Source organism: Chaetura pelagica, unplaced genomic scaffold (genome assembly GCF_000747805.2).
Source record: "Chaetura pelagica isolate M959 unplaced genomic scaffold, ChaPel_1.0 scaffold76, whole genome shotgun sequence".
In the NCBI taxonomy this organism is placed as follows: Eukaryota; Metazoa; Chordata; class Aves; order Apodiformes; family Apodidae; genus Chaetura; species Chaetura pelagica.
This window is the reverse complement of record NW_009970723.1, coordinates 6375970-6386980: the sequence shown is the minus strand read 5'-3', so window position 1 is coordinate 6386980 and position 11011 is coordinate 6375970.

The window sequence follows — 11011 nt, the reverse complement described above, 5'->3', positions numbered from 1 at the left end:
TATTTGTGGCTGGGGGAGACATAATAAAAAAAAACAACAACAAACCCAAAATGCTGATACTTAAGAACTTGCATCAGAGATGTGCTTTGCCTTCAAAGTCAAACTAATACCCAGATTAATGGCTGTCATAAGCCATATCTGGTTTTAATGGTTCCTCTGCACTTGAACTTTTGCACAGAATCATCCGAGGCATCTACTTCTATTTTGAACTTAATGGGAATACTCATTAAGGAAGGAAAGCACCTTCCCAGAGGTGTAGGCTGAGCAATAACTTTTACAGCCTTTGTCCAGGGCAGTTCCCAAGAGTTACTCTTTGGTACATGCAAGGTTTAATTAACTATGAAATCTCCAGAAGTAAATTCATCTAAAGCGTAATCGTTAGAGAAATTAAGACCATGCTAGCAAGAGGAGAAAACCATCAATGTGATGTCTATGGCTAGTATTTGGTCCGAGCTCAGTGTGCACGTCTGTTAGCATTCAGACACTGGTGTTTTGCCGGGTAAATCATCCTTCCTGGAGTTGTGTAGTTCTCTTGCTTCTTGTCGCTTAGATGCATAGTATTTTTTAATACATTAAATAATTACTTTTACCCCCAAGACATTTAAATTGGAATTTGAAAATGGAATTAGCAACATTAACCCCAAAAAGTGCCCCAAATATACTCCCAAAAATGTACCCCCCAAAAAATGAGAGGAAGTATGTGCAATACAAAACCTATTTAATGCATCAACACTTACTAGAAGGATCTTGTTTTCATATGGGTTTGCAGCAGAATCATAGATACAACCAAACTTCCCCAAGGCTGATACAGAGCATCAGCTCCTCACCTTGTTAAGCAAACAGAAGAGGTATTTTTGCAGGTTGGTGTAAGGTAAATAGGAGGCACAGTGGCATAATAAATGCATCATGAAGACACTTGAAATGAGCTTTTACTCTTTTAATGTTGGAACTCCAGCACTGAACTAAGCCCTCTTTTAAGGCTCTTACCTGCCTTCTAGTAATTTGATTAATTTATGTTATAATCAGTACAATCTGTACTCTTGAGAGCATTTCAGTGTTCAGGGTTTCTGTAAGAGCTGTTCTCAAGAACACTCAGTGTTTGTGAACGGCCAAGCTGAAATCAGGAGCTCTCTGTGACTTAGCAGGGGCCGTGGCCTTGACTCTGGAAGGGGCCATTGCCAAGCAAAAGCTGATTTTTGGCCCTTCCAGTTAGACTGTCGCTAAATGGCATTTAGAGTGCAAAGGGAATTTGAGCACAGAGTTGTCAGTTTTCAAACCCCAGGCTTCAGAGAGTGGAAAATACTGTCAGACTCTGCCACACATTCAGAAATGCTAACTGTGAAGATTGAGAGGTTCTGCCCTAGGACTGACTTACATTTTGGCTTGATGCTGCAGTGCCTGGCTTTGTAAGCTGTGAGGCAGTTAAGATGTAGGCTTTTTACCATTTCTACTAATCTTTTTTCTCCAGCCCAGAGATGGAAAGTGCCCATTCCTGTGTTAATGGAGCAAGCTGTGGGGGCAGTGTCAGCACTTGTAACTCCACTTTTCTCTTTGGCTCATTGTGAGCATCAGTCAAAACCAGGGTGCTTTGTCTCTTACTTTGGGATCTTCAGAGAAATTGTGGCAAATTCAAAATGTCTACCAGAAGAGAAGGAAACCTGATGACATTTGAGTTAGTAGGTTACTTACCTGTTTTCTGCTTTGTCTTCCATTCTCCAAGGAGTACCCAGCAGGGTTAAGTTGCACTTCCAAACTGGCTGAAGAGGAGCTAAAAAGTTAAACTCAACCTGTGAGATTTGTACACCTTGATGTAGCTACTTTCCTGTTGCTGTAGTTACCTTTTGTTTGCCCATTGGTTATTCCAGCTCCCAGACTCTCGATAAATGATTCATGTTTGGAGCTGAATTTCCTCATATGTATTGGGTACAGCAGTAGGAATAAACAGCAACCACTGAATCTCTAGGTTTCTCTTCACATGGCTTGTGTGTCATGTTAATGCCAGTGCTGAGCTTGAGAACAGGCAGAGACCACTTTCCCCCATTGCACCCAGCTGGAGGACTTGTCCCTGCCATGTAGTGGCCACCCCTGGCAAAGAGTGAGAGGGCCCAGCTGCATCACTGCTGGCAGTGGATTTTGCTGTTCTCCTCCTACAGCCAAAGCAATGTTGGGTGAAAGGAAGGAGATAGAGTGACCTGAGCACTGATCCCATTTGCCTCCTGTTCTCAGGAGGTTTTTCCCTCCAACTCCATCCTACGTCTTCTCTTCACCAATCTTGTTTACAGGACCTTATAATCTGACCTAGCTCTCCTCCAGTGAGACACACAGAGCAGACAAGACAGCACATCTGCCTTGATTGCTTCAACCCCCATTGCACTGCACTGAATATGAAATAACTTTCTATGTCTGCACAGCCCTTGCCATGTTGTCCTTGGTTTCTGCCTTCCTCCCACACCACAGGGCTTGGTTTGGCAGGGAGAGAAGGAACCACTGAGCCAAGGGTGGCTGGCAGGGAAGCAGAGGTGCTGCATTTCACTAGGTGGGCCTAGACCAAGCTGAGCTATCTTGGGCTGGGTGAGAGAAGGAGACCTGTGGTGGTTTTTTTCCTGGCTCTTTCTACCACCACTGCTTTGCCCTGCAGGTCTGAGCATTGTGCTGTCATTTTTCCATCCATAAAATGGAGTTAACAACACTTCCACCTCTGCAAAACCGTGCTGAGGCTGCCAGAGAAAAGCACAATGCACAAGGTAAGTATTTATTCTAACAGCAAGACACCTATCTTGGGGGCACTTGAAAAAAAAGAGGCTAGATAGAGCAGAGGAATGTAAACATGCTAGCTTTGAAGGCTGAGGCCATCTTGTTCAGTCTAGATCAAACACCAGCTCCCAGGCATGGGCATGAACCCAAAGAGCACACAAAGTGCATGCACAGTTCAGTGAGCACTCTGGCGGCCCTGGGCTGCACCGGGCAGACACTAATGACAAAGGAGGAATTAAACACCAGACTGCAGTGACAGAGTTATGTTTCCTTAGAAATCATTAAACCCAAAGGCAAGTTGTTTTATAAAGGAAACACCCTGTGTAAAGTGCAAGAGATGAGAAATGACAGGGAATTGGCTCCCAACCATACTATACACTCAGAAAAGTCAGCAGATGCAGACTTGTGCAATTTTCTAACATGCCATTTGGTTTTACATTATGTACAATTTGAGGTAAAATCCGCTGAGAGCCCATGGCACAGCTCTTCGGGTAGACAGGTGGGCAGCATGGCTGTGTCAAGATGGTTACTGCTCCGATCTCCCCTCCGTAGAGCTGGCTCCTCTCAGGGGCAGACAATGCGTGTAGGAGAAGTGCAAGGACCTGGTTTCACCACTGGGTGCAGCATCTTGGAGCCCAACAGCTTCTCCAGGGTTACGGCCAGCCCAGAAAGGGGGGCTGTGAAGAGCACATGCATTTGAGCTGCACCTCAAAGATTTTTTTTTCTTGTCTTTTTGCTCTGATAAGAACCACACGTGCTCTGAAGGAGCCTGGCTCTCTCCTTTGTCCTCCACTCCCAAGTAGGCAACAAGATGAGGAGCCATGTGGGCTGCTGTGTCCCGCTTCTGTGAGGCTGCCATGGCAGCAGATAAATCCAGCTTTTGTAGGACACTTGGAAGAAAAATCTGCTTGCATCTTTTCATCTTTGTATCTTACAAAGACAAAATGGATGCTTTGAGTCTTTTTTGTTTGTTTGTTTTTATTTCTGGATGGGAGAAAACCACAAGAAAGACTGACATTAAAGTTTCTCTGGGTGTCCCTTCTGTGTGCACGTATGTCCAGACTTGCATACTGAGACAAAACTGGTTATCCTCAGCACAATCTGCCACCCATCTGAGCTTGTGCACCACAGGTTCTATAGCTGTGCCCTCAATACCCACTCCCAAAGCAGCCCTTTATGTCCAGTGTGAAAGCTCTTTATGTTTGGTGTTTTAATGTTCTTTAAAACTTTTTTTCAGTTTTTATGTTTTGGGTTTATTTTAAACTGATGTAAAAAAAAACATTCCTTGAAGCCTGACGTCAATTGTGGTTGATGGGCTTTGTTTATTCATGCCAGTTAACAGGCTAAACGGAGGTCTACTGTACTTTTGCAAGCAATCTTAATCCCTTCAAATGAATAACAAGAAGAAAAAGATGGGTTGACAGAGGCAGTTAGCAGAGATCATACTTACACATGTTTGTTTTCAGTAATTAGTCACAGTGTTAATAAAAACATCCACTTTAAGCAAAGACTGCTGATTTGCACAAACAGAGGGCCATATGCTCTGGTGGGTGTGGAAGGGGGATGATAAAACTAAAAACTTTTCAGAAATTTTTGTATGTGAAAACTTGCTATTACAGTAATTCATTTATTTATCCAGTTTAATTATTTTCATGCCAGTTCAGTTTTGCAATATTTTCCACTACAAAATATTGGAATAAAAACAGAGGGCTCCATGTTCACCTTCTTTCTCTCTCTCTCACACACACACACAGAGAACAAGAGAGTTTTTAAGTGGCTGTCTATTGCTCAGGGCTTACATATGGACAGCATATGAAAACTAACTAGGCTGTAGGTGTTTTAACAATGTAATTTAGAAACTGTTGCCTTTTTCACTTTTCAAATAGCACCAGGCAGGGTTTTCTGCCAGACTATGAAGGCAACTGCTGCATTTTACAAAGCTTTATTATTTTTTAGTGATACGATAGACTAATACTAGTTCCAAATGGGAAGATATGCTGAGTTATTAACATTCGCCTATGATTCCAGCCTATTTTGTTCCTGTCAAGCGTAATATGGAAACTTCCTATATATATTGAAATACTAATCAATTGCAACTCTTCATTTATTTATTTATTTTAAATTATTATATATAAAGATAGTAATTGCTTTAACTTCAAACAGAAGCATTATTTCTTGGACAAAATCATAACTTCACTTTCCTAAAGAGCTTGTGATCAGTAGAGGTTTTCACGAGACAGGAAGCTGGTTTGAGTTTGTGTGTTTGCTTTTGTTCCTTATTGCGTTCTTTAGGCACATTTATAATTTACTCAACATGGTGCTTTTGACTTTGCTGGTGTGAAACATGAGATAACTTGAAGTTCATCCTCTTGCTGCCATGGGCCCAGGTGCTCCAATCAGAAACTGGGACACCTGAAGCCCCTGCCCCGGGATGCATTCCTGGTTACCTGTGGGGAAGTGCCGACGGGAACAAGGATTTTCCTCCTCTGCAGTTCCTCTGCTGCTGGTTTTCTGCCACCAGTCCCCAGCAGAGTCTGGATGCTTGCTAAGTAATTTGTTAATTTCCAAATTTTAATGGTCAAGTGACAAAGAAATTTACAGCACAATCTACTGCCTGCTGCAAAATATTTTTCTCAGTTTTATTTACATTAATATTTTAGAGAAGAGAACTAATTGTATATCCATTTGCAGATTTTTTTTAGAATGACAGAAATTAATTCACCGTTTATAAAACCTAAGAAACCAGCCCCAAACTGTGCAGGCACAGACACAGCCACAAAGACTATGACAGAAATAGTTCTGTTGTGTTGCATCTTAGACTGCCTTTCAGTGGCCTCTTGGATCATCCACATCTTCAGTCCTGTTGTTATGGTTTGCCCAAGTTGAAAACTGTCTCTGTCAGTGAACTGATGATGTAGACTGGTCTTCACACGGAGGTCAAGTCTTGACCCTGTAAATGAGCTAAGGAATTGACCACTGGCAATGTTCACATATTTTAGTTTGAGGGGAGGGAAAACTGTTTAAAACCATTACCCCTTGTCCTATCACTACCTTCTCTGATGAAAAGCCCCTCCCCAGGTTTCCTGTAGCCCCTTTCAAGTACTGGAAGGCCACTATAAGGTTTCCCTGGAGCCTTCTCTTCTCTAGGCTGAACAGCCCCAACTCTCTCAGCCTGTCTTCATAGCAGAGGTGCTTCAGGCCTTTGATCATCTTGGTGGCCCTTCTCTGGACCCTCTCCAACAGGTCTATATCTTTCTTGTGCTGAGGGCTCCAGAGCTGTACACAGTATTCCAGTTAGGGTCTCATCAGAGCAGAGTAGGGGGCCAGACTCCCCTTCCTGGCCCTGCTAGCCACACTTCTTTTGATGCAGCCCATATGTCCATTCATTCTGAAGCATCCTGGCTGAGGGCTTGGGCCATCCATTGGTCACAAGTAAAGGTGGATAAAGAGATGAGCAGTTTTGGCCATGAAAGAGCTATTGCTTTGCTGCAAGCTGGCAGCCCATACAGTTTGAGTATGTCTTTGACTTTCTTTATGGATGCTTTAAGCTTTGAGCTTCAAGTTTTGCATGTGGTGTTGAGGAGGGGATGTGCTGTGGGCAGAGGTGAGAGCTGTAGACAGGGTGGCAGACGTCGGTCGGAAATGATGGAGTCAAAGCCAGGCTGCTTTTGGCTCCCTTTTCATCCCAGGGTAGCAGCCTCCCAGCAGTTTGGCTTGGAGTCACTGTGGTAATTCATGGTTAAAATCATCATTCTTGGCACACACACCCAAGATTAAAAGAAAACAGGAAAAATCCTCTTCAAATGACAGATTTACATACCAGGAGGAAAAAAACCCACATAAAAAACTGATTTGAAGAACACAATTATAATATCTTACCCTCATTTCACTAACCATTTTATTGACTGAAAAAGGAGCTACCTCAAGACTACAGATCTAAAGTGCTAACAAATTAAAACCATCCCTGAAGGAGAAAGACCACTAATCTGAAGCACACCTCCCAAAAGAATTTCTGAAGATCTATAAATTCCATATGCTGAATAGACAGTATTTCTTTTAAGGTACAAGCAAATCTTTTTTTTCCTGAGTGACTGACCAAACACAGTCAAAAAGGGAAGGAAAAAAGACAAAGGACACCACATAAGAAAAACAAGAATGTTATACCAGCATGAAATACCAGCCAATATGCATATGGGAACACTTATTTGATCATCTAAATATGCTTATTTTATACAAGGGATGTCCAAAAGTGATTGCATTTGCACTGATTCACTTAGTGTAAGAAGTAAAGTTGGCCCAATATCCATATTCCATAAACTGAGGTAATAAATTAAAGAAGCTGAGCCTTTTTCTTGCTGCACATTTAAAATGTGAACCAGAAACAGCACAGCTAAGAAGCTTTGCAGAAAAACAGAGAAAGAAAAAAAATATATTTTGTAAATATAATTACTCTCTGAAGTGCAGGAAAAGGACAGTAAGTGAAGACTGGGGACTCTGGTGGCCTTGGCACTGTTTTCATTGATGGGTCCAGGGACTGACAGTGCCTCTCTTCTGATGGCACACCTGTCCCTTGCTCCTGTTCACCGGTACCTACAGGTCTCCCACGCTCAGGAGATAAAAGTCTTATGCTGTCATGGCAGGACTGCAGGGTTGCCTCCCATGCTGGGTGCACTTCCACAACCTTAATATCTTAAATTTCACTTCACACTGTAATGAAACACATGCATTTATGTTATGAAATACATAAATATCAACTGACAATACATATGCGCTTTAATATAAGCCAGAGAATATATAGTATGTTATAAGTGGCCATTCAACACCTGTAGTTAAACACCTTCACTGCAGCTCTGCGAGCAGCCAGACAGTCCCAGGAAGCAGCAAGAAAATCACTGGCTCTTTCAGCAGAATTTTTCTCTACATGAACAAGGCTTTTGATAATTTCACGTGATGACAGACCTCCAGGAAAACCCTCCTGAAAAGCCTCAGGACCACCCAAAAACAGAAGCATGAAAATGTCAGGTGTACCTTGGCACTCATATAAATGCAGTCACTTGCTCCTCTCCCTCCCTGTGAGCAGCCAAACCAATGTTATTATGTACTGAAACCCCATATAGGTCACTTAGAGTATTTTTCAGCCATGTATCATACCCAAATGGGTTGTCAGATGGGCAACCTCTGTTTACAGTGATCTGTCTTTGTTTTGGCCATGTGTGCTGTGCAGAGCAACAGGGTTTCTTTCTGGCAGCTGACTTCCAGTTTTCATGCATTTGAGACAAAATGTCGCTGGCCTGTTATTTTTGGAAGAAACATCTGATTTGACAGGAATAGCATAAAAATATACAGAAGAACCTGCCCTTGCTTTTCTAAAGCACTGCCTGGGAGTGCAGTTTGCCCATGTGCAGGGCTGACAGAGCCACCCTTATACCCGCTTACTTCCTCCATGTTGCTTTGATGATGCTTTGCTGCTCAGCAGGGGCTGAAGGTGGTGAAAAACTCCTTCCTTGCAAACTGGTGGCTAGAGAGTGTCACACGGGTAGGTTTTAGACGAGCTCACGAGTAGGTGGGACAAGGCACTGCCATCCAGCATGCCAAAGAGAGCAAGGAGCTGCCAAACAGGGCAGGAGAAGGGAGTAGGCTCCAGAGGGCTTGCAGATGGAGCCAGATGAAGGAACAGCTGTTAGCAGGCATGAGCACCACTCATGCCTTGAAAATGGGGTGCAGACCTCCCCACGGAAGCAAACCATTCTTGGTTGACATTCACTTGGAAACTCTTGCTCAGTACAATCAGAGGTTTCCGCTCAGCAGACTGCTTGGGAAAGATTTCATCCCTTTTTTTTTTTTTTTCCAGGTGTTTTTCCCTCCTCATACTAAGTGTTACCCCCCAGCCTGCTTTGCCTGGTGCAAGCCGTGTGGGCTGGAGAGCTGTACTGCAGTAGAAACTATCTGGGAAAACCATGTCTGTGTGCGTTGTAAGTATTTGTCACTCTTCAGGCCCTGAACCTCTCAGTGAGTCTTATTTTTCCTGTTAATATGGAAAGTGAAAATTACAGGAACTCCTCACTAAAATGATGATGTTAGCTTATTTCCTGTGTAACATGGATTGACATGTACATATGCTGCTGACATGTTAGGAGAGCAGCTATCTGCTCTCACACTTGCTAGAGCCCTGTCACAGGACACAGATCCAGACTGAGTGAAAAAAGGTTTGTTACTGTTTTTCAAAAGTGCTCCAGGGTACATTTTCTAAAAGCAAGTAACTTCCTTCATTCCAAGCTTAAAGAAAATATCTGCCTGTAAATAACTTAGAGTGATTAAGAGGAGATATCTAAATGGAGTTGACTGAAGGAGCCATTGAAGAAACCATGAAGCACAGCATTAAAATGTATGCTGTCCTTTAAAAGAAAGGACTTTGTGAGTGATGGACACAACGCATATTAAAAATGAACAGGGTTTTCATATGTCTCTTACACATGCTTCTAATGGTAAGTTATCCCAGTCTCCTCAATTTATACTGGGGTGATGAGCACATGCCAACATCTCTTTGTTAATTTTATCTTTGCATATGTATGTGATGTATAAGCTTTCTTTTTTTTTTGTGTCCCATTTGAACCCAAGCCACAAATATTTAAAAATCTCCAATGTTTATTGCAAACCAATTGGCCAAGCCAAATTTCTGGCCATCCTCATGAAACAGTTTAATTTTAATAATTTCAGAATATTTTGGCTCTAACTTAAGTACTTATCTTTTTGAACTACTTCAAGAGTATAAAATAATCAAGGGGTCAGCTCAAAATCACAACCCACTTCATTTTGAAAAGATGGGCTGTGAACAGTTGTTTACTGATGCTCTTGCTTAAAACCATTTCTCAAATCAGACTCAACAAAGCCAACTTTTTCCTCGAAGTAGATTCAAGGTTTAGTGAGATGCTATTCACCAATGAAAAATCACAAATGTTTTATTGGACACTTCTCTGTCTAAAGCAGTTTCATTAACTTACATTTGGTACCAAATAATATTCTTTACTGCCCTATGGGTGGAAATAGGCCCACAAGGATCTCCTAAGAATACGAACAGCTCCAAACACCAGACATAGCTCCAATGCTTGCTTCTGGTCAAGGGAAGGAGCACAGACACAAAACCTGGTTAGACACCTGACTTTCTTTTCTATGCATTTAACACCAGAACCTAAGGGAAAGGGTTCTTTCTTGCTTTTCTGGGAAAACAAGCCACATTTTTGAGCAGTAGGTAAGCTATGAAAGAAGTTCTTCATATTGCTCACACATCCTGGTGAAAAAATGTCACTAATGACCCCACACAAATTAGAGGTGGAGGGAAAAGGGGAGAGGCATCAGGCAGGCACCGGGTGAGGGAACAGAAGATAGATGGCATTTGCAGGAAGGTCGCATGTTAGCCATGTGTCTAAATAGGCCACCTAATCACAGGGGTTTCATACTTGCTTCATAAGTTTTTTACTATCATCATTAGGATTTGTCTTGAGCTCATGCAAGGGCTGTTTGAGAAATATAATTTCCAAGACATACTATTTGAAAACCTCCCCTCATGGCTAATGTTTATTGCAGAATTTCCCAACAGTATTTTGAAGAATGCAAAGATACACAGACCTTCTGTGACAGGAGCAGGTCAATTATTTCAGCTGCATGGGGTGTGATATATTGTTTATTTTGGCAAGTAAAGTTATACTTCTGAATATACCAAGAAAAAGAAAGGGGCAGAAAGCTCCTTAAAGCTGTGATTAAACCACACAGATGAAGAAAACAACAAAATCAGGAGGGAAAAGGGATAGCTGTATTTGTATACTACCACTAAGTGGTATTAAATAGATAGAATTTGATGTAACTTCTATTTTGGCTGGTCAAGTTTCTAACAAACTTCTTTCCCTGGGGAAGTTTTGCCACTGGAAGCATTTTGTGCTATTAGACTGAATTCTGCAACAGACTCCTTCTAATAATACCAAAAAGACCTCAGTGCCAATGAAAGTCTTTCTTTACTGAGGAATTAATGTAGCCTGGTAGAGATCTTTGAGGGCAGGCTTCATTGTCAGGTAAATGAAAGAAAAAAAAATAAAAATTGCTCATGTGTTTGGTTTTTTCTTCTAATAAAGCTTGAGGAGACAGTGTGTAATCTTTTGTATTTTTTAAATGAAAACATCAAATCTGTTTTGGACTGTAAGACAGTTGAACGCTGTAGGTGCATCCCTGCTATCTTCAGCAAACTAAAGCTATTGCCCGCTAT